Source organism: Puma concolor, chromosome B3 (genome assembly GCF_028749965.1).
Source record: "Puma concolor isolate L17-30 chromosome B3, mPumCon1.1.hap2, whole genome shotgun sequence".
Taxonomy (NCBI): Eukaryota; Metazoa; Chordata; class Mammalia; order Carnivora; family Felidae; genus Puma; species Puma concolor.
Genome location: NC_141672.1, coordinates 27,953,763 through 27,975,862, shown reverse-complemented (window position 1 = coordinate 27,975,862; position 22,100 = coordinate 27,953,763).

Below are 22,100 nucleotides of genomic sequence, written 5' to 3'. Positions count from 1 at the left end.
TCCCTTCCCTTGATTCCTGCTTTTAAAAGATCTGATTGATGCTTACTGTCTGTATGTTGGGCAAAGTTTTATCTTGTTACTCATATTCCATTGTCAGAATAAGAAGTGTCTCGGATTATACATTCCTAGAAGGCGGGCACTGTGTTCCATTCATTCCTTCGTCCATTCATCCGTCTTTCTTTCATGCAGTCAACAAATAGTTACTGAATTCCTGCTGTGTGGCTGGTTCTGTGCTACTGTGCATGGGGCTGAGAATTCAAACGTGAGCAAAACCTCTGTAATCCCTGCACTCATAGAACCTTATGGGTTGATCTGGTAGCCTCCAAGGAGGTTATATATAGTGCTAGGATGACGGTCTACTTCTGTCTGGGTCTAACCCCTGGAGGCCAGAGACAGGTGTTTCTAAACTGTCACTTGGAACTGGCATGCAGGTGATTAGAGGGATCTTTTTTTTTTTTTTGCCACTCAGAATCTATGTCTCCTTCTCTTGGTAAAGCACTCTGATTTCTGTTTCAGTGAGTAGAGCTATCAGACAGGTGCTTTGTCTTATCTGGCCAAGGTGCAATCATGTGACCCAGGCTGGGCCAAACAGCTTCATTCCGGGGAATTTGACACTTTTTTAAAATGGAATTTATAAAAGTTTTTATTTACTCACATTTCTTTTTTTTTTTATTATTAATTTTTTAACATTTATTTTTGAGAGAGAAAGACAGACAGAGCACGAGCAGGGGAGGGGCAGGGACAGGGAGGGAGACACAGAATCTGAAGCAGGCTCCAGGCCCCGAGCTGTCAGCATAGAGCCGGATGGTGGGGCTCAAACTCGGGAATGGTGAGATCGTGACCTGAGCTCAAGTCAGACGCTTAACCGCCTGAGCCACCCAGGCACCCCTGTTTACTCACATTTCTAGTTTAATGATGGGATTAGTACAGGTCAAAAGTCATTACAATTACAATAAAATTATATAGTAAAAAGTCATTATCTTTAAGCCAGTACCAAAAATAATGCAAACCCAAATAATTGAAGTGTTATCACACATTGTTACTAGACGAAACGCAATCCATTTTGCTGTTATCAGGTTGGGAATTTGACTCTTGAACGCAGCAAACGGAAGACCCAAAAGCTTATGGGAGCCCTCCCCTCCAACTAGGAAGCCCTGGCCAGAGAATTCCTCTGGTGGAAAACTGTCCTAGTTCCTGCCTTATTCTGAGCCTTGTTCTCCAGCCGTTTCTTTGGATTCTGGGAGCCACACAATATTCTCCCAGCAGGTTCGCTTCCTGCTTAAGCCATCCTGGCCAGAGTAAGCTTCTCTATTAAGAAACCCAAAACTCAGGGATGATGAATCATACCAGGGTTTCCCAGGAAGTGGGGGGCACTGGATCCTAATCTCAGGGGACAGCAGGAGTAGACTGTTTTCCAAGAGGGTTCTGGGATGCCCTGTGCTCCATCAGAAGCTGGACATTCAGCCAGGATTGCACCAGCCTCTGGCATGCCTGACCTGGATGTGACCCATTGCTGCTTCTGGCAAGCTCCCCAGGCTGTAACTTGAAAACCATCACAGGGAGTCATAGCTTAGCCTCCAGACGGCACTCTCCACCCGCACTGGTCCTTTGTGTATGGAGCCCAGTCAACCTGCTCAGGGGTGGTATTCAAACTGGCAGGCCGGGTCCTGGCCACTCAGAATGGGTGCTGGAGCTGGCACTGAAGCGGGGTCAGGGCATGCCCGCACTGCAGCACAGAGGGGCACTAGGGCAGAGGCCACTGAGCAGCCGGAACGTAAATATTTTAATATCTTAAAGATCATTTTAGTTACATTTGGGTGCATGCCAGCTGGGTATCAGTTCAGCACCTTCGGGACTGTAAGTACCTCCGAGGGCGGACTCTCTCCTACATTTGTAACTCTGTTCTCCTCAACCTTTGCCCCCCACTTGTCCCTGCCTGGCCAAGGGCTTCACACAGAGCAGCGGTGACTTCTCACTTTAAACAAGTAAAAATCCCCTCCGTCCCCCGCCCTGACGTAAAAATCCCAAGGTAGAAGAAAGAAAATGAACAGGAAGAGAAGAGGTGGAGAAGGGAAGGAAGGGGAAAAGTCAGGTCTGTTCTAGAAAAATCACTCTGTGGACCCTCGCCCTACCTTCCCCCTCCCCACCCTGAAGTGTTTATCTGCGTGCTCACTTTATTTATTTTTTTAATTTTTTTTTAACGTTTATTTTTGAGACAGAGAGAGACAGAGCATGAACGGGGGAGGGGCAGAGAGAGAGGGAGACACAGAATCGGAAACAGGCTCCAGGCTCTGAGCCATCAGCCCAGAGCCCGACGCAGGGCTCGAACTCACGGACGTGAGATCGTGACCTGAGCTGAAGTCGGACACTTAACCGACTGAGCCACCCAGGCGCCCCTCTGCGTGCTCACTTTAAAGAAGCATCAGGGGCACCCTTAAAAGAGGAAAAAAGGTGCAAAATAAGGGTGATGCACGAAAGAGTAAGAGGACCATCCTCTTTAATCTCTTGGGAGCAAGGGTGATATTAGCTGCCATTTACCAAACATTTGCCTCATTTTCTGTTCACTCTATTGTTTCAGGAACGATTGTTATCCCCACTTAACAGATAAAGAAACAGACTCAACGTAGGTTAAACGGGGGCACCTGGCTGGCTCAGTGGGTGGAGCATGCCCCTCTTAACCTCAGGGTTGTGGGTTCAAGCCCTGCACTGGGTGTGGAGATTACTTAAAACTAAAATTGTTTTTTGTATTTAATTTTTGTAATGTTTACCTATGTTTGAGAGGGAGAGACAGAGCACAAGCAGGGGAGAGGCAGAGAGAGAGAGGGAGACACAGCATCCAAAGCAGGCTCCAGGCTGTCAGCACGGAGCCAGACATGGGGCTCGAACTCACGAACCAAACTGGGAGATCATGACCCGAGCCAAAGTCGGGCACTTAACCGACTGAGTCACCCAGGCGCCCCAGAAACCAAAATCTTGAAAAGAAAAAAAAGGTTAAACGGTGTGTTCAAGGTCGCACAGCCAAGTGTGGAGATGGGGTTCAAACCGGCCTTTGTTGCCTCCAAAGCTGGAGCTGTATACCAAGCTGGAGTGCGCGTAGGGGAGTTTCTGAAGTCCCAAGTTACTGCCAGAAATGTGGGGACAGCAGCCCTAAGTTGGTGCTGCCACCTAGTGGCTAGGCAGAGAGCTGTGGAGACAAACCGCCTCTTTCCTTTCCGGTCCTGGCTCTGTCCCAACTTCCCAGTTAAGAGAGACGCAGGCAGTTTGAGTTCTACCTCCGGCAGCCAGGCATTCATTATGTGTTTGGACAATATCCCAGAGCATAGGTGTGAAGAAACATTTGTTGAATTAGTGAATGACCAGGGGTGCAAATCTACAGGTCTGGGGATCTACCTGGTCTCCATAGATAAGCCTCTGAAGACACTGCCGTACAGATCAGGGTTGACGACATCCTGGTCCACAGCCAGGACTTCTGTTTCAGTGTGGGTCCTGCACGATCCCTTTCACTGAGCACCTCCTAGGTCCTTCGCACCATGTGAAGCAGTTTGACTCGCGTGATTTAATTTCATCCGAGACCCAAAGGGATCAAGGCAGCACGCCCAAGTTCGTAAGACTCGAACCCAGATCCTCAGCATCCAAGTGCACAGTGCTTCCTGCTCCACCATACTGCCTTGCCACCAATTCAACTCAGCCCAAGAAACCTTGTTTTTGTCAGCCTAGTCATCCAGATGTGATGACTCAAGAGTCGATGTGGGGCAGATTGTCATGGGGAGAAGGGCCTGTGTCAGCACAGCGGCTTTCCTGACCTTTAAGGCAGCGAGGAGTTACCTCAATCTGAAACGTGTGGCTGGGGAGTGATTTTAGTCTCAGCCATATTCAGGGGCCCAGGGCAGGCTGCCCCAAAGTGCACACTGATTACTTTGAATCGAAGCTATCTCAGACACAGCCGGTACAAGGACACTCAGACCCTCCTCTGTCCCCCTGAAAGCAGGAAATAAATCTCCCATGTGAGAAATACCCTCCCTGTACTAAGAAGTACAAAGATATCCTTATCACCGGAGATAGGTACTTTAAAGGCCAGAAAGCTGCAGAAATAAACCTTGTTACTTTTTTACTAATCTGCTACCTCAGCCCAAATTTTGCTTAGAATTTAATCAAAGCTCCCAAACACCCGTTTTCCTTAGTCTGTAAATTCTTCGCAAATGTATTGTCTCTTTGTCTAAAATGTATTAAAGACTGCCTGCCTTGGTCACATCTTTGGGTCTCAATTTCATTATTGGGTCTCTGCGCGCGCATAAGAAAACTTTGTTCTTTCTTCCTGTTAATCTTTCTCGTGTAAATTGAATTCTTAGTCCAGCTGGAAGACCTTGAAGGGTAGAGGAAGAATCCTCCCTCCCCTGCACAGAATAGAACACACTAGGCAGGCAGATAAGCAGAAGCAACCCCCACTCCCTGTGCTCGGCGGCTCTTTGCTGGGTTTTCTTCCCAATGTAAGGTCTCCGGCAACATGGAAACCAGAAGCCACATTTTTCCTTTTAGGGCCAGTTCTTGGAACCTCACTGAAAATGGAGAGAGAATAGAGGGTCGCCTTCTGGAAGGCAGGATGTTCTCACCAAACAGGTGCTTCACTTTGCTCAAAGTTAATCCAGAAACTTCTCTGTTTAGTCCTCAAAGGTTGTCTCCAAGGTGCATCATTTGTGTCAGGAAATCCACTTGAGCTGATGTGCTACATAAACCGGTTGCCCAGTGACGAAATAAACATAACAGAACACGATGTATCTAGTGAGGGCAGATACTAAGCTAGCGACATCCAACGAAATAGATTGTTTTTACCTGAGCTTAGATTACCCATCTAAACCGGTGATCAGACTGCTTTGAGGATCTGATTAAAACCACGGACCGCACCCCTTCCTTTACGAAATACATACATACTCACCAAATTTGGATGATATGATTTCAGGGATTCATGGACTCTTGAAATGCATTCGTAGACCCCCAAGGTAAAAACCTTTCATCAGTCAACACAGCAAGTACCCAAAACTCAAGAAATGCATCGCCCCGTAGAGAGTGTGGTCCATAGCACGCCGCGCTAAATTGGAAGTCAGAAGTTCTCGTCGGTTGTCATAATTTAGTGAGCCAGGAGAGTTTCGTGTTTGCCAGAAGTAAACCCACTTGGCACGAAGCCGAATGTTTGACTCAAAGGCCATTCAGATTGGACAACTCTGATACAACGTGTCATCAGTGGTAAAAGGAGGGGCATGAGGACGGGATAAGGTCCAGGGATGAAATGAGGATGTACGTTAGGAACATTACCCGGTGAGTTTTCAATAGTTGGAACCTTAACGGTTTTCGACAATAATGCATAAAAATGTCCCTTTGACAAAATGCTCTTCTGCTAAAACAACCATGCACAGTGCCTTCCAAGGGCAGTGAGTGAAAGATCAGAACATTTGTGAGACAACTGGCGGTCCACGGAACAAAGTCACAAGGGCGTAAGAACCCTAAACTTTGTTCCTGTGGCTTAAGGTATCTATTCCAACCAAAGTGCAAATGCTCTTGGTAAGAGTAATACTTTGTCTTATCAGTAGACAGAATTTTTGCCTGCTCTTTCTCTGAAGGTCTTCTTTTGATTCATAGAAGGGTGGAAGGGGCATAAGAATGCTAGAGACTGGGAGAAGGGATGTGGAAGAGGACTTGGAGGCTGGGAGCTGGAGGTACCGAAACCAAATTGATCGTGTCCTGATTTCCATCAAGATTGATCTGGTTTCGGTTGAGACTCCATTGATTGAGTTGATTGAATCCTTTGCCTCAAGAACAAATCTGGCCATCAGAATATTAGTCCTGGTTTCTGTTCCCACTTCAGTAAGTTTCCTGAGTCGAGATTCTATGTTGTTATCAACCCATCCTTATCCTTCATAATAGGAGCTACCGCTGTGACCCCCAGGTGTGTGTGTGTGTGTGTGTGTGTGTGTGTGTGTGTGTGTGTGTATCTGCATGTGTGGGCCTGTCTACGAGGCTGGGTCTGTCTGCAAGCCCAGGACAGAGTTCCCATGCTTTCCACCCTAGGTTTTTGTGAGTCCTTTGACTTCTAAGTTGACACAAACCCTGTCCCTATTTGCATCTCCCCCTTAAGAATCAACTCTCCTCCCTGCCCGTCTCTGGTACCTGCTCTCCTGACCACCCACTTGTTGATTCCTTCATTCATTCAACAAACGTATATTGAGCACTCGTGTCAGGCAGACAGCTAGAGACTGAGGATGGAGAGATGAATAAAGCAGACCCATCCCTGCCCGCACAGAGCCTACATTCTGGTGGGGGAAATAGACACCGAAGAATTGATTGTACTAATTAATGAATGACAGTGCTGATACGTGCTCAGCGCCATAGGCACAGAGGACTAGGAAAGCGTAGCCTGAGGACCTGACCTATTCCCTGGAGGGAGGGGGGTCTGGGAAGCCAGCCCGAGAAAGCGATATTTCAACTGAAGACTGGACGGTGAACAACGTCAAGTAGACGAAGAAGGGGAGGTGTGCTGTAGGTAGCAGGAACAGTTCGTGCCCAGCGTGTTCTGAGATGATACTGAGAGGCCGTGTCTCGGCTTGAGGTGTCCAAGCACTGGAGAGATGGCCCTATCAATTCCTAACTTCCCTGCCTCCGGAAGTACAGGTGCTGAGTTACGTTTCCACAGAGGGATCCCCCATCTTTCACAGTTGGGGACAACATGGCCTGACCAGCCCACCTGTCAGCACATTCATGCTTCTCACCCTGGGGTAGACATTTCTGTTCCTCTTCTTTATCCCCCACGGAAGCCACTCTTTTTTTTTTTTTTTCAAGTTTTTATCTAAATTCTCGTTAGTTAACACATACGGTAAAGTTGGTTTCAGGTACAGAATTCAGTGATTCATCACTTACATATAATACCCAGTGCTCATCCCAACAAGTGCCCTCCTTAATGCCCGTCACCCACTTTCCCCTCTCCCCCACCCCCCATCAACCCTCAGTTTGTTCTCTGTTATTTAAGAGTCTCTTATGGTTTGCCGCCCTCCCTCTCCATAACTATTTTCCCCCTCCCCTTCCCTCATGGTCTTCTGTTAAGTTTCTCAAGTTCCACATACTAGTGAAATTATAGGCTATCCGTCTTTCTCTGACTGACTTATTTTGCTTGGCATAATACCCTCCAGTTCCATCCACGTTGCTGCAAATGGCGGAATTTCATTCTTTCTCATTGCCAAGTAGTATTCCATTGTAGGTATAAACCACATCTTCTTTATCCATTCGTCAGTTGATGGACATTTAGGCACTTTCCATAATTTGGCTATTGTTGAAAGCTCTGCTATAAACATCGGGGTACATGTGCCCCTTTGGATCAGCACTCCTGTATCCTTTGGATAAATTCCTAGTAGTGCTATTGCTAGGTCGTAGGGTAGTTCTATTTTTAATCTTTTGAGGAACCTCCACACTGTTTTCCAGAGCAGCTGCACCACTTTGCATCCCCACCAACAGTACAAGAGGGTTCTCCTTTCTCCACATCCTCGCCAGCATCTGTTGTTTCCTATGTTGTGAATTTTAGCCATTCTGACAGGTGGGAGGTGGGATCGCATCATGACTTTCATTTGTATTTCCCTAATGGTGACTGATGCTGAGCATCTGTTCATATGTCTGTTAACCATCTATGCGTGTTTTTTACAAAAATGTCTATGTCCTCAGCCCATTTCTTAACTGGATTATTTATTTTGGGGGTGTTGAGTTTGATAAGTTCTTTATAGATTTTGGATGCTAACCCTTTATCAGATAGGCCATTTGCAAATATCTTCTCCCATTCCGTAGGCTGCTTTTAGTTTTGTTGATTGTTTCCTTCACTGTGCAGAAGCTCTTTATCTTCATGAGGTCCCAATAGTTCATTTTTGCTTTTGTTTCCCTTGCCTCCAGAGACGTGTTGAGTAAGAAGTTGCTGTGGCCAAGGTCAAAGAGGTTGCTACCTGTGTTCTCCTCTAGGATTTTGATGGTTTCCTGTCTCACATTTAGGCCTTTCATCCATTTTGAATTTATTTTTTTGTATGGTGTAAGGAAGTGGTCCAGTTTCATTCTTCTGACATGTTGTGTCTAGTTTTCCCGACACTATTTGTTGAAGAGAATGTCTTGTTTCTATTGGATATTCTTTCCTGCTTTGTCAAAGATCAGTTGACCATATAGTTGTGGGTTTTCTATTCTATTCCATTGACCCACATGTCTGTTTTTGTGCCAGTACCATACTGCCTTAATGATTACAGCTTTATAATATAGCTTAAAGTCTGGTATTGTGATGCTTCCAACTTTGCATTTTTTTTTCAGCATTGCTTTGGCTATTTGGGGTCTTTTGTGGTTCCACATAAATTTTAGGATTTGGGGTCTTTTGTGGTTCCATACAAATTTTAGGATTATTGGGGCGCCTGGATGGCTCAGTCGGTTGAGCGTCCGACTTCAGCTCAGGTCACGATCTCGCGGTCCGTGAGTTCGAGCCCCGCGTCGGGCTCTGGGCTGACGGCTCAGAGCCTGGAGCCTGCTTCCGATTCTGTGTCTCCCTCTCTCTCTGCCCCTCCCCCGTTCATGCTCTGTCTCTCTCTGTCTCAAAAAATAAATAAAAGTTAAAAAAAAATTTTTAGGATTATTTGTTCTATCTCTGTGAAATCTGCTGGTGGTATTTTGATAGGGTTGAATTAAATGCATAGATTGCTTTTGGGTAGTATAGACATTTTAACAATATTTGTTCTTCCTATCCAAGAGCATGGAATGTTCTTCTAGGTCTTTGTGTTCTATAATTTTCAGAGAACAGATCTTTTACCACTTTGGTTAGGTTTATTCCTAGGTATCTTACTGTTTTGGGTGCAGTTGTCAACGGGATCGATTCCTTGATTTCTCTTTCTGCTGCTTCATTGCTGGTGTATAGAAATGCAACTGATTTCTGCACGTGGAGTTTATATCCTGTGACTTTGCTGTTCACGTATTAGTTCTAGCAAGTTTTCCCCACCGAAGTCTCCTGACTGTTCCCCTGCTTCTGCCCTCACTCCCGTGTCAGCTCCCCGTATGGCAGTCAGGGTGATCCTTTCACAGTGAAGTCAACTACATCACTCCTCTGCTCCTAACCTTCTTGGAGCTCGGGGCACCTTGGTGGCTCAGTCGATCAAGCGTTCAACTTCAGCTCAGGTCATGATCTTGCGGTTTGTGGGTTTGACCCGCATGTTGGGCTCTCTTCTGTCAGCACAGAGCCTGTTTGGATCCTCTGTCCCTCTCTCTCTCTCTCTCTTTCTGCCACTCTCCCACTTGTTTTCTTTCTGTCTAAAATAAATAAATAAACTAAAAAAAAAAAGTCTTCTTGGAGCTTCTTACCTCAACCAAAGCTCAAGCCCTCTCCAGAGCCCATCAGACCCCATCGGATCTGGCCCTCATCTACCTACCTGACCTCTTCTCCCCATACTCTCCCAACTGCAACTGCTGTACCTTGAATATACCAAGCATGTTCCTGCCTCAGAGACTTTGCACTTGCCTGGGGCACCCTTGGCTCTACATGTCCATGTGGCCCGTTTCCTCACTTACGCTCAAATGTCACCTTAGTGAGGCCTTCCCTGAGCACCACCTCACTATCTTGCTATCTCTCACGATACCGTTAGCTATTTATCCATTGGCTATCTTCTCCTTGGGATTGTAAACTTTCAAAGGTTCAGGAAATTTGAGCGAGTTCACCATTGTATTTCCTGTGCTTAGAGCAGTGCTGGGCATGTAATCAGGGCTCAACAATGTTTGTTGAATAAATAAATGAGCGAATGGCTACCCTCACCCCCACAGCACCTTTCATCCCTGCTTTGTCCTAACCTCTTACTAACTTTGGCAAAGAGAAAAAAGGGAATACTCAGTGTCAAGACCCCGTAGATTCCTTCTGATGTCCCAAACTCTCAACACACTGGCCAGAAACATTCTTTTGATAGCCATGGAGATGGGAGGGATATATGAGCTCCCAAAATGAGTGAGTGTCTGGGATTCAGAGGGTGACAAACTCCTTAAAGGTACCTGGGTCCAGGCACAGAGGGGAGACTAAGTCCTGGCTTATGAGCCACAGAGGCTGTGGAGGATGGAAACAGGTTGTGTCAGTAGTTTTGTATTGTGGTTACCTGATTCACAGACAGAGCGAGCCCGTATCAACAGATAAAATTAGGTGACACACGACCGTTGTCATTGCGTGAGTCTGGTAGCTGTTTTTCATCTGAGTTTATTATACCCGTTCTTCTAACTCACTATTTCCCAAACGTGAGTTACCCACATGCAACCACCGCCATTTCTGCTGCATCCACGAATCACCTGCACTGCCAATGACCTCGTTTTCTACATCAACTCACTCTTATTACTTGAATACATATATTTAAAAAAAAAAAAAAAAGCTAGCAGATCAGGGAGACCAAAAGGAAAGATGTGAGCAGCCAGACAGATCCGGCCCCAAAGGGAGGACTGCTCACAGAGACGGAGGACAGGTGAAGGCAGGAGGGGGCTGGGTGTGTGAGTCAGGTCCCAAGGGGTGGGCAGAGGAAAGAAGAAAGTAGGAGGAGGGGAGGCTGCAGGTCCCTGGGAGTCTCGTGGAGATTGACTCTGAGGTGCCATCGGTGGGGGACATGGGGGAGCAGAGCCTTGAGACTAAGGGCAGGAGGGCAGGACAAGGGAGCATAGGTTGAGACAAAAGCAGGGTGTGGTTTAGAGAAGGGGTTGCTGAGGCGTTGGGCACAATGAAGATCGACCTGAAAGAGTTAAGGGGAGGGGGGCTGGGGGTGCAGAGGAGAAAGCCGAGATGGAGGGGGTGTGAGGTGGGATCCCAGGGACCTGAGCCAAATGGACTTGAAGAGAGGGGCCCGGTTGTGTGCCCCCACCTCCCAGATAAATCAGGCTGTCATCCAGGGATGGGATAGTGACTGTGTCATCTCTGCTGGGCAGAGGCCCTTGTGTTGCTCACCTGCCATCTGGAATCGTCTCACATTCACTGGAACAGGGACCCCTACTCTAAAGGAGCAGCCCCCAGGACTCTGTGGGTCAGAAGGTCAGAAATGTGCTCTCCTGCTGGGCGGACAAAAGAGTTCTTGGGAGCACGGGGGACTAAGGAGAATGTCAAAGAGCAAGAAATAAGATGGGGAAGACCAGAAAGATAAGTTGTCAGAGATCTGTCATAGCAAGAAATAATCCTGCGGAGACACAAAGCAGTGGCGGATTTGGATTCCAGAATCTTCTGCAGAAGCACACAAATTATTGTGCATGAGAAATTAAATGGGCACAGACAGCCCTTGAATGTGACTGTGCTCCCGGGTCATTGCTCTGGCAAACACGACAGGGTCCTTATTAAGAAAATGAAGATCCTTCCCAGGACCAAGACCGTAGGGAGCTAGGTACCTCACTTCTAAAGTCATGTGATTCTCAGCACATATGAGTTAATGGCCATGGAAGGCACTGACCTTTTTTTTTTTTAATTCCAGTATAATTAACATATAGTGTTATATTAGTTTCAGGTGTACAATATAGTAATTCAACAACTCTGTACATTAGTCAGTGCTCATCACAACAAGTGTAATCTTAGTCCCCTTCACCTATTTCACCCAATCCCTTGCCACCCCCCTGGTAACCACCAGTTCGTTCTCTATAGTTAAGAGTCTGGTTTTTCGTTTGTGTCTTCTTTTTTTTAACGTCCATTTGTTCTATTTCCTAAATTCCACATATGAGTGAAATCATATGCTATGCCTTTCTTTGACTGACTGACTTCACTAATACCCTCTAGATCCATCCACGTCGTTGCAAACGGCAAGACTCCATTCTTTTTTTATGGCTGAGTAATAGTCCATTGCATATATATATACATCTTCATCCATTCATCTATCAATGGACACTTGGGTTGCTTGCATAATTCGGCTACTGTAAATAATGCTGCAGCAACCATAGAGGTGCATATATCTTTTTGAGTTAGTGTTTTCATAGTCTTCAGGTGAATACCCAGTAGTGGAGTTGCCGGATCAGCTGATAATTTTATTTTTGAGTTTTTGAGGAGCTTCCACAGGGGCTGCACCAGTTCACATTCCTGCCAACAGTGCACAGAGATTCCCTTTTCTCCACATCCCTGCCAACAACTGTTGTTTCTTGCGTTTTTGACTTTAGCCATTCTGACAGGTGTGAGGTGATATCTCATTGTGGTTTTCATGAGCATTTCCCTGGTGATGAGTGACGTTGAGCATCTTTTCATGTGTCTGTTAGCCATCTGTATGTCTTCTTTGGAAAAGCGTCTGTTCGTGTCTTCTGCCCATTTTTTAAACGGATTATTTGTGTTTTGGGGGTTGGGTTGTATAGTGCTTTGTATATTTTGCATACTAACCTTTTATCAGATACGTCTTTTGTGAATATTTTCTCTGATTCAGTGAGTTGTCTGGCACTGATCATTTTATCTGCTTGGTTAATAGCCATTCTCTTTCTGGAAACTGCCCCTCCTCCATTCCAATATAGCCCCCTTGGGAGCTGCCCCTATGGTCATGGCTGGTGGGTCTAGGAATAGGCATAGGTGGTTAGGTCAGGTGGGTGGAGCCTTCATGAATGAGATCAGTGCCCTTATGAAAAGATTCCAGAGAGTTCCTCACCCCTTCCACCATATGAAGTCCCAGCAAGAAGATGCTGTCTATGAACCAGGGAGGGGGCCTCCCAGATACCACATCTGCCAATACCCAGACTGTGGGCTCTCCCAGCCTCTTGGACGGTAAGAAATACATTTCTGTCATTTACAAGGTACTTTCATTATTGCAGCCCAAACAGACTGAGACACAGGCAGAACTAAGAAGGAAGGAGCCCTGAGCACAGTGGTTCTGGCCGATCCCAAGACTTCGGCCACACTCTGCCCTTTCTACCACTTGACTGGTCAACTCCTACACAGGTGAAGTCTGTGAACATGCCCAGTGTTCTTGAAAACACCTTCTTTTTGAGCCTCAGCTCGTTCAAATTGGGCACCAATGTAGCAATCAATGAAACAATGAAAAGAAAAGGTTATTGAAAAATTTGGGGAACAGTGGGTACTCTTGGTTGCCCCATTAGAGACAGCAGGAAGCACTTTCAAGACTCCTCGGAGTTGGGGCGCCTGGGTGGCTCAGTCGGTTAAGCATCCAACTTCAGCTCAAGTCACGATCTCACGGTCCGTGAGTTCGAACCCCACGTCGGGCTCTGGGCTGATGGCTCAGAGCCTGGAGCCTGCTTCCGGTTCTGTGTCTCCCTCTCTCTCTGCCCCTCCCCCGTTCATGCTCTGTCTCTCTCTGTCTCAAAAATAAAGAAACGTTAAAAAAAAAAAAAAAAAAAAAAAGACTACTCGGAGTGCCGGGGAGCTGATGGCATCACCAGCAGGGACTTCACACAGCGGTTACTTTGGAAAACTTAAAGGGAAACCATAAATACTTGGGTTTCGCTTTGGGCTTGTTTCTTTCTAGCTATTCTATTTGTTCACAGAATTAAGGGGAATCTGAGCCAAGGGTCCTGCCCTGAAGCCCTGAGGGGCGCGATGCTGAAGAGTGAAAGATGACTGCCCATAAAAGTTGATGATTGGATTTTCGTGGGCATTTATGCTTGGAATTGAAAGCAGCTTCTCTGGCCTTTTTGCGGTGGCTGAGGTCGGAAGGGGCGGGGGGCCCAACAAAGGCAGAAGGACAGAGAACTGAAGGCAGGGGGTGCTGATACTATTTCTCTTCTCTCTCTGCAAGGTTTACTTGGCTACAAGGAAGTTATTACCCTCCCTCCGGAGGGCGTTATCCTGATTCCTCCCTTGCTCCTCCCCTCTCCCCCACCCCCCAGCCAGTCCTGGCCACCACTCCCTGTCGCCTACAGCTCCTCCCCATCCTCCCACTGCTGCCACTCTCAGTTTCCAAAATCTCTTCTTGCCTGGGTGACCACAATGCCTCCCGAGAGGTCCCTCTGTCCCCATGCTCACCCCCCACCCCAGCTGGGTTTTCCCAGAGCAGCCAGCACTCTCCAAGTGACAAATCTGACAATGTCCCTTCATCTGCTTAAGACCTCTCAATGGCTCCCCTTTGCTCTTAGGACGAAGTAAAAAATCCCTTCATGATGCCCGCACCAAATAGCTGCTGCCTCTGTCTCCGGCTGCCCTCACCCTCACTCTGCCTAGCCACACTGATGTTCAACTCCTTCCTGCCTCAGGGCCTTTGCACACACTATTCGCTCTGCCTGGAATGCCCTTCCCCTCTCTTTCACCTAGTTAGTTTTCCCTCTTTCTTAAGAGCTGGCTTGAGACCTAGCTCATCTGTCGTCCTTTACAAATTCTTACAAACAACCGTAGGAGCACTTGTAACCATTTTTCTTGTGTGTGTGTGTGTGTGTGTGTGTGTGTGTGTGTGTGAGTTTTGATGGGTGGTTGTCCTCCCAACTAATCATAAGCGCCATGAGGGCAGGAAAGGGCTATGTCTGTTTTGCTCACCAGAGGATCCCCAACACCGGTCACAGGTCCTGGCTGAGTCTTACCTGTCCCTCTCTGAGGGACATCTCTCTGAGACGCCCTCCCTAGCTTCCTGCTTTGTTAATCCATGGGCCAGCATGGACCTTCACCGTGCATTTACTTTACCACCCGATAATGACCTGCTTATTAATCTCTCTCACTATCACGGAGGGTAAGACCACCGTCTTCGTTGTGTTTGGTTTCCCTGACGCCCAGCACAGTGTTTGGCCTGCCGTAGACCAATGTGGGAACGAAGGAATGACTCTACTAAGAGAGCTGCCTGGGTCTGGGTGTCGTTCCCCATAAACCAAGGGGCTTAACCAGACGATTCTGTCTATGCTTTCTCTAACACTATGGTTTCAATATCACATAACCCTGCTCAGTCAGTGCCCCTCTGGTTTGTTACCCCATGGACCTTTAACTGTTGCCCTTGGCAATCAACACATCTCACTTCTTCCGCACTTCCTGTATTTCATTATGCAAACAAAGCCTCACACCTCTGAGCTTTCTATAGATTATGCAAAAAGAACACCCCATTTTAATACCTCCTTCCTCTTTGACTCATGTTTAGTTAGGGCTCTCTCGTGTTTATGGAGGAACTCCGCTTTCTAATTATTAAGAAGCATTTAACGTTTATAAAAAGGTATGAAGTATGAAGAATAACACAATGAACACCGGGAGCACATCAGAACACGTACAGCCGAGGAAATACAATGTGACCCATGTACACAGCCCTTTTTCAAAAAAAATTTTAATGTTCATTTATTCTTGAGAGACAGAGACGGAGCACGAGTCGGCAGGGGGCAGGGCAGAGAGGGAGGGAGACACAGAATCGGAAGCAGGTTCCAGGCTCCGAGCTGTCAGCACAGAGCCCGACACGGGGCTCGAACTCACGAACTGCGAGATCATGACCTGAGCCGAAGTCGGCCGCTTCACCGACTGAGCCACCCAGGGACCCCCACAGGCCTTTTCTTTGAGAGAATGACTACTATCATTTGAGGCCTCTCCAGATACAGCCATATATTCCCAGGGAGCTGAAAAATTCATTTCAAACCATATGTCCGGACAGAGCCTGGTCTCTACACAGCCAGGCAGGAGGCTTTCATTCTATACTCTCTCCTAAGGAGTGGGGTCTCCCCGTTCTCTTAGACCTTAGTAGGCCCTGAACACATTCCCTTCAAGGACAGACTCAGAGACTCTCTGAACTGAGAAGTGAGAGGACCCTCGAGGGGAAGGAACCCAGAACCCTATGCCACAGGATCGCCCTCCTGGCTGTCCCGCCCTATGGACTCTGTGAGAGGTGGTGGTGGGACCCCCAATCCCATGGGGGGGACACCTCAGGGGGAAAAAAAAAGACAAACAAAATAAACAACGGAGACATGAGCATTCCGGACAAGCTGGACATATTTTCATTCGTGTTTTTGGGCCACCTGGAGGTGGAACTCGTCTGGGAGTTTTCCCTTCTGTGGGCCAGACATCAGGCTAGAGATGGGGGGTTGGCTACGAATAGGCCGTGGTAACTTGGGAAACTCAAGGCAAGCGGTGGATGGCTTAAAGAGCCAAGCAAACACATATGACAGAGTGTGGCGGGAGCTGCCACAACGGTGTGCGTGCAGGGTGTGAAGGAAGCCTCTGAGTCATACTGAGGGCGCTGGGGATTGCGACCTGGAGGAGGCGGCACTTGCCCTGCATGGTGACGGCTGGCGTGTGCGAGGCGTGATGCGTTCATAACGCTTCGTTCCACCTGCCCGGCGCCCCAGGCAGAGTGGTCGTGGTCAGGGATGTGGCCGGAGCGGTCTCACAAAGGCCTCATGTGCTAAGCGGAGGAGTGGGACCCTTCTGCAACGTAGGGGTGGCTGCTGGAGGGCTCAAGGCAGGGGAGAGGCCCAAAGAGCATTGGAACTCTGTGAGGCAGCACGGTGGTGAACTGAGAGTGTCAGCCCAATAGGGAAGGGGTCACAGGATCAAGGTAAAGAGCCACAAGAGGCTGAACTAAGGTGGCGCCAAAGAGAAAGGAGGGAAAGGAAGGTGGTAAGGAGACGGGCAGCCAGGGGACACTGAGTGTGAGGGAAAAGGGTGTTCTGGGTAATTCTCAAGGTACTTCTCTGGTTGACCGGGAGCTGCCAGTGCCATTCACCGACAGACAGAATTCCAGAGGAGAAGCAGACCTTGGTGCGGTCTTTGGATGATGGGACAGAAGTTGAATCGTAAGCAGGAGTCATAAGTAGATAAGATCCGCCACAGAATCCACAAGCGTAAAAGTCACCAGGAGCTGTAGGGTTTTCAGGGAAGGGTCAAGCAAGATTAGGGTGCGGGCAATGAGGCCCCTGACCATACACTCCATTGTCTGAGCTGACACCCTGGCCCAACTTGGGAGGACGCAACTCAGCTAAGGAGGCATCCCTGAGGTTCCCGGGTTAGAGTCTTGGCTGTCCAGTTTAGCACCAACATTATAAAATCCGTGGTGGAACTGACCACGCCCACGTCACTGTGGGCCTCAGTGAAGAACTTCGATCTCCATTCAGTTTGATGCAATTTTTAAAGTTTAGGGTTTATTTTTTAAGCCAGAATTATACAAAGTTTAACAAATCAAATAGTCACGTATCAAAAATATCAGTTGCATGGGGCGCGTGGGTGGCTCAGTCGGTGGAGCGTCCGACTTCGGCTCGGGTCATGATCTCACGGCTCATGAGTTTGAGCCCCGCCTCGGGCTCTGTGCTGACAGCTCAGAGCCTGGAGCCTGCCTCGGATTCTGTGTCTCCCTCTCTCTCTGCCCCTCCCCTGATAGCGCTCTGACTCTCTCTCTCTGTCTCTCTGTCTCTCTCTCTCAAAATAAACAAAAATTTAAAAAGATTGTAAAAAAATCAGTTGCTTAACCTCCTTTCCCACTGCCCTGATGCAACTACTTTTAACTTTTGTTAAAGGGGTTTTTTGGCATTTATCTCCATAGCTCTAAATAAAATGGCATGTTGATACTTTCTGATCTTGTCCACGTTAGGCATTATGCACGGACTTTCCAATATGGCAGTCAGAGATTTAGCTCTGTTTACCTCCACCCTCCTCTCTTGTGTTCATGAGAACAGACACGTGCTCACTTCCCATTCCCCCAATCTCCCAATATAGTTATGTCATACTTGCTTGTATCAACTTCCGGTCTTTACATTGTTAAGACTGTGTTCATGCTATTCATAACTGGGTCACCTAAGGTAACCATGATTTCCGCCCCCCCCTTCTCTCCATAGCTTTTTATATTTCACCGGAATTAATAATTGCCCCCACCATTTATCTAGTTATATTTGTGGTACTTATCACTAGTCCCATCTCTAGTCCCCCCCAATCACCCCCGATTGTGTAAACCCCTGCTCAATAGTTTCAAACACGATCCTATCAGTGTCATCTCCTTGAATAAATATTCCCTGGAGTTTTTTGACAAGCTTCAGTCTGCACAGGTGCTTTCTATGCCTGGCATGTGACGGTCCACCTGGGGTTTTCTTTTATCATGATCTTGGTGATTCCTGTTGTCTGCCTCTTGTGTTAGAGTCCCCATTTCTTTCTTTCTTTCTTTCTTTCTTTCTTTCTTTCTTTCTTTCTTTCCTTCTTTCTTTCTTTTAATGTTTATTTATTTTTGAAGGAGAGAGAGCATGAGCAGAGAAGGGGCAGAAATAGAGTGAGACCCAGAATCCAAAGCAGGCTCCAGGCTCTGAGCTGTCAGCACAGAGCCCGACGTGGGGCTGGAACTCACGAGCCGTGAGATGATGACCTGAGCCGAAGTCAGATGCTCGACTGACTGAGCCACCCAGGCGCCCAAAGAGTCCCCATTTCTTTTTTCTGACATCTTACTCTCCAGGCTCCCTCCCTTCTTTTGGTGGAGCACATCCTTTAGCAGCTTCCTGAGAGAGAGGACACGGCACTACCTTTTAGAGGGAAAACTCTGCACGTCTGAGAAATGTCCAGTTCTCTTATCATACTTGTTTTGGTAGTTTTGGAAACAGAATTCTAGGCAGGAAACAATTTTCCTTCAGAAGGCATTATTCCACTGACTTCTGGTTTCCAGGCTTGATAACTCTGAGGAAATTCTATACCTGCTTTTTTGGAAAACAGTGTATAAAACCTGTTTGTTTTTTTTAAATCTCCGAAAACGTCTTGGAGCTCTCTTTGTCCTACTTTTCTGAGATTTCATAGTAATGTGTAATTCAGCTCTATTCTACCAACAAGTATTGAGAGCATGTGCTGTGTAAATTCTCCAACTAAAGGCTCACAAAGATATACACACGTTCTTAAGGAGCTGGGAATGAATGGGAGTGTGGGAGATAAGGTAAAACAGGATATTGATGAGGATGCATTATTGCACGTATAATATTTATAAAAGCAACATTTTCACAAATTCCAAGTGTAGGTATTTTTCTCTTTTTCACATTCATTTTGAGAGAGGGAGAGAGAGAGAGAGAGAGAGAGAGAACGAGCATGAGCGGGGGTGGGACAGAGAGAGAGGGAGAGATCCCAGGCAAGATCTGTGCTGTCAGCCCAGACAGAGCCCCACTCCACACTCGATTTCACAAACCACGAAATCATGACCTGAGCCAAAATCAAGAGTAGGACGCTCAACCGACTGAGCCACCCAGGCATCCCAAGTGTCGGTATTTTTTTAAGAGGGACGAATCCAGAGTCTCAATCTGATTCATTTCACTAGAATTTCAGCCTTCCTACACTCAACAAACCATGCCTGGCGCATCCACAGCCCCTGCTGAACCTGTGGGACATTTGACTTCAAGGACCGCTTTTATTGCCAGGAGTAGTTGTCAGCCTCTAGGGGGCAGACTTTGCTACTATTCTGCAGAGGGCCGGGAGAGCTAGAGAGTTCAAGGCCAGAGATTTCCTCAAGCTGGGAGAGGACCAGGAACCAGGCCTTCCTTTCAGGAAGCGATCTCTAAAATGTTATTTCTTCTTCCCCTTCAAAGTGTACCTATAGATAGAACATACCTATCCATCAATAGATATAACAGTCAGCTGCTCAGTAAATGGTTTTTTTATTTTTTTCAATGAATGAGCACAGAATATTTCTATGTACTATCTACCCAACATTTACATAGCTGTCCATCCCTGGTGGGAATCAGCCGAGAGAGAGAGAGAGAGAGAGAGAGAGAGAGAGAGAGAGAGAGAGTCCCAAGGAGGCTCCACACTGTCAGTGCAGAGCCCGATGCAGGGCTCAAACCCACAAACCGTGAGATCATGACCTGAGCGGAGACCAAGAGTCGGATGCTTAACCGACTGAGCCACCCAGGCGCCCTGAGGCAGGTATTTTTAATCCTCATTTTATAGACCAGAAACTGAAGGATAGAGAGGTTAGTAGACTGAATCCAGACCTCACATTAGATGCAACTAACTCATGCTACCACAAAAGGCAACCCCTTCAATCGCTTGAATGACAGGTTAGACCGTTTAGGATTTGTCACCAAACTGAAGCATTTGTTACCCCAGAGGAGCAAAAGGGCTAGGCTGTGTGGAGGGGAACTTGCAGAACAGTATTGTTGCTAGTTTTGATGCTAAGTAGCTGTGGAGTTCTGAGTTACACACTCCAACTCTCTGGGCCTCAGTTTCCCTATCTGTAAGATGAAGTTAAGAATACATTGTAAAACGGGGGTGTCTGGGTGGCTCAGCGTCCGACTTCGTCTCAGGGCATGATCTCGCAGTTCGTGGGTTCGAGCCCCGCATCGGGCTTTGTGCTGACAGCTCAGTGCCTGGAGCCTGCTTCGGATTCTGTGTCTCGCTCTCTCTGCCCCTCCCCAGCTCATACTCTGTCCCTCTCTCAAAAATAAATAAACATTAAACAAAGAAAAAAAAAGAACACATTGTAAAGGGGCATCTGGCTGACTCAGTCAGTAGAGCATCAGACTCTTAACCTTGGGGTTGTGAGTTTAAGCCCCACATTGGGTGTAGAGATTGCTTAAAAAAAATTAATAAATAAATTTCCTTACAAAAGAAAAGAATACATTGTAAAGAGTCTGGAGAGAAGTCCATGATGATCTAGGAATAAGAATCAGTGAGAGGTACTGGAAGGCATTCCAAGAGAATGGATGTTCTGTGCTCTTTGCAGAATGATGGAAAACTGCTGGAATTTTGAGAATGGGGAATGTTAAGTTCGTGCAGAAATTCTTCATGGGCATGAGTTCTCTCTTCAAACATTCCATTATAATTCAAGACCCATACTTCCTGCCAAAAAGTGGGTTCCTCCAAGCAGTGTTCCTCCTCCTGAGAACCAGTGACTCTGGCCCCACCAGGGTTGCTCAAACTTGGCTACCTGCTGAGATCCCCCGGGGAGCTTTAAACGTGCAGATGCCAGCCAGAAGCCAGGGGTCTGCTCCTAAAGAAACTGATTTGGGGTGTGGCCAAGGCAAGGGAATGTTAAGGGTTCCCCATGCGATTCTAACGTGCAACCCAAGCTGAGAACCACTGCCCAGAGCTTTGAATTCATTTTTTGGTCTGAAATTTTTAAAAGAAAACAAAAGGAAAGCAGTAGCACTCAGCGGCTCGCAAACTCTAATGTGCAAACAAACAAATCATCTGGAGAGCTCCTAAAATGTAGCCTCAAGAGTCGCCTGGCTGGCTCCGTGATAGAGCATGTGACTCCTGATCTCAGCGTGGTGAGTTTGAGCTTCATGTTGGGCGTGGAGCCTACATTTAAAAAAATAAGTAAAATTAAATTATTTGGGGCACCCGGCTGGCTCAGTTGTTGGGGCATGTGACTGTTGATCTTGGGGTTGTGAGTTTGAGCCCCACGTTGGGTGTAGAGAATACTTAAAAAATAAACTCTTTAGGGGGCCCCTGGGTGGCTCAGTGGGTTAAGCATCTGACTTTGGCTCAGGTCATGATCTCATGGCTGATGAGTGTGAGCCCCACGTGGGGCTCTGTGTTGACAGCTCAGAGCCTGGAACCTGCTTCGGATTCTGTGTCCTTCTCTCGCTCTGCCCCCCTCCCCCCAACTCATGCTCTGTCTCTCTCTCTCAAGAATAAATAAACATTAAAAAAATAATTTAAAAAATCTTTTTAAAAATCCTGAAAATAAATGACTGTGGGTTAAGCCTCTGACTCTTGATTTCAGCTCAGGTCATGATCTCACAGTTCGAGAGTTTGAGCCCTGTATCCGGCTCTCTGCTGACAGCTAGGAACCTGCTTGGGATTTTCTGTCTCTGTCTCTGTCTCTCTGCCCCTCCCACCCTCTCTCTTTGTCACTCTCTCAAAAAAAAATAATAAATAAACATTTAAAAAATACTATAAAGGGGCGCCTGGGTGGCTCAGTCGGTTAAGGGTCCGACTTCGACTCAGGTCACGATCTCGCGGTCCGTGAGTTCGAGCCCCGCGTTGGGCTCTGGGCTGATGGCTCGGAGCCTGGAGCCTGCTTCCAATTCTGTGTCTCCCTCTCTCTCTGCCCCTCCCCCGTTCATGCTCTGTCTCTCTCTGTCTCTCTCTCTCTCTCAAAAATAAAAAAAATAAAAAAAATAAAAAATACTATAAAATAAAAAATAAAATAAAATATAGCTTTAATTTAGGAGGTCACGTGTGGGGCTGGGCTTCTGCCCTTGTAACAAGTTCCCGGGTGATACCCACACTGTGTCCC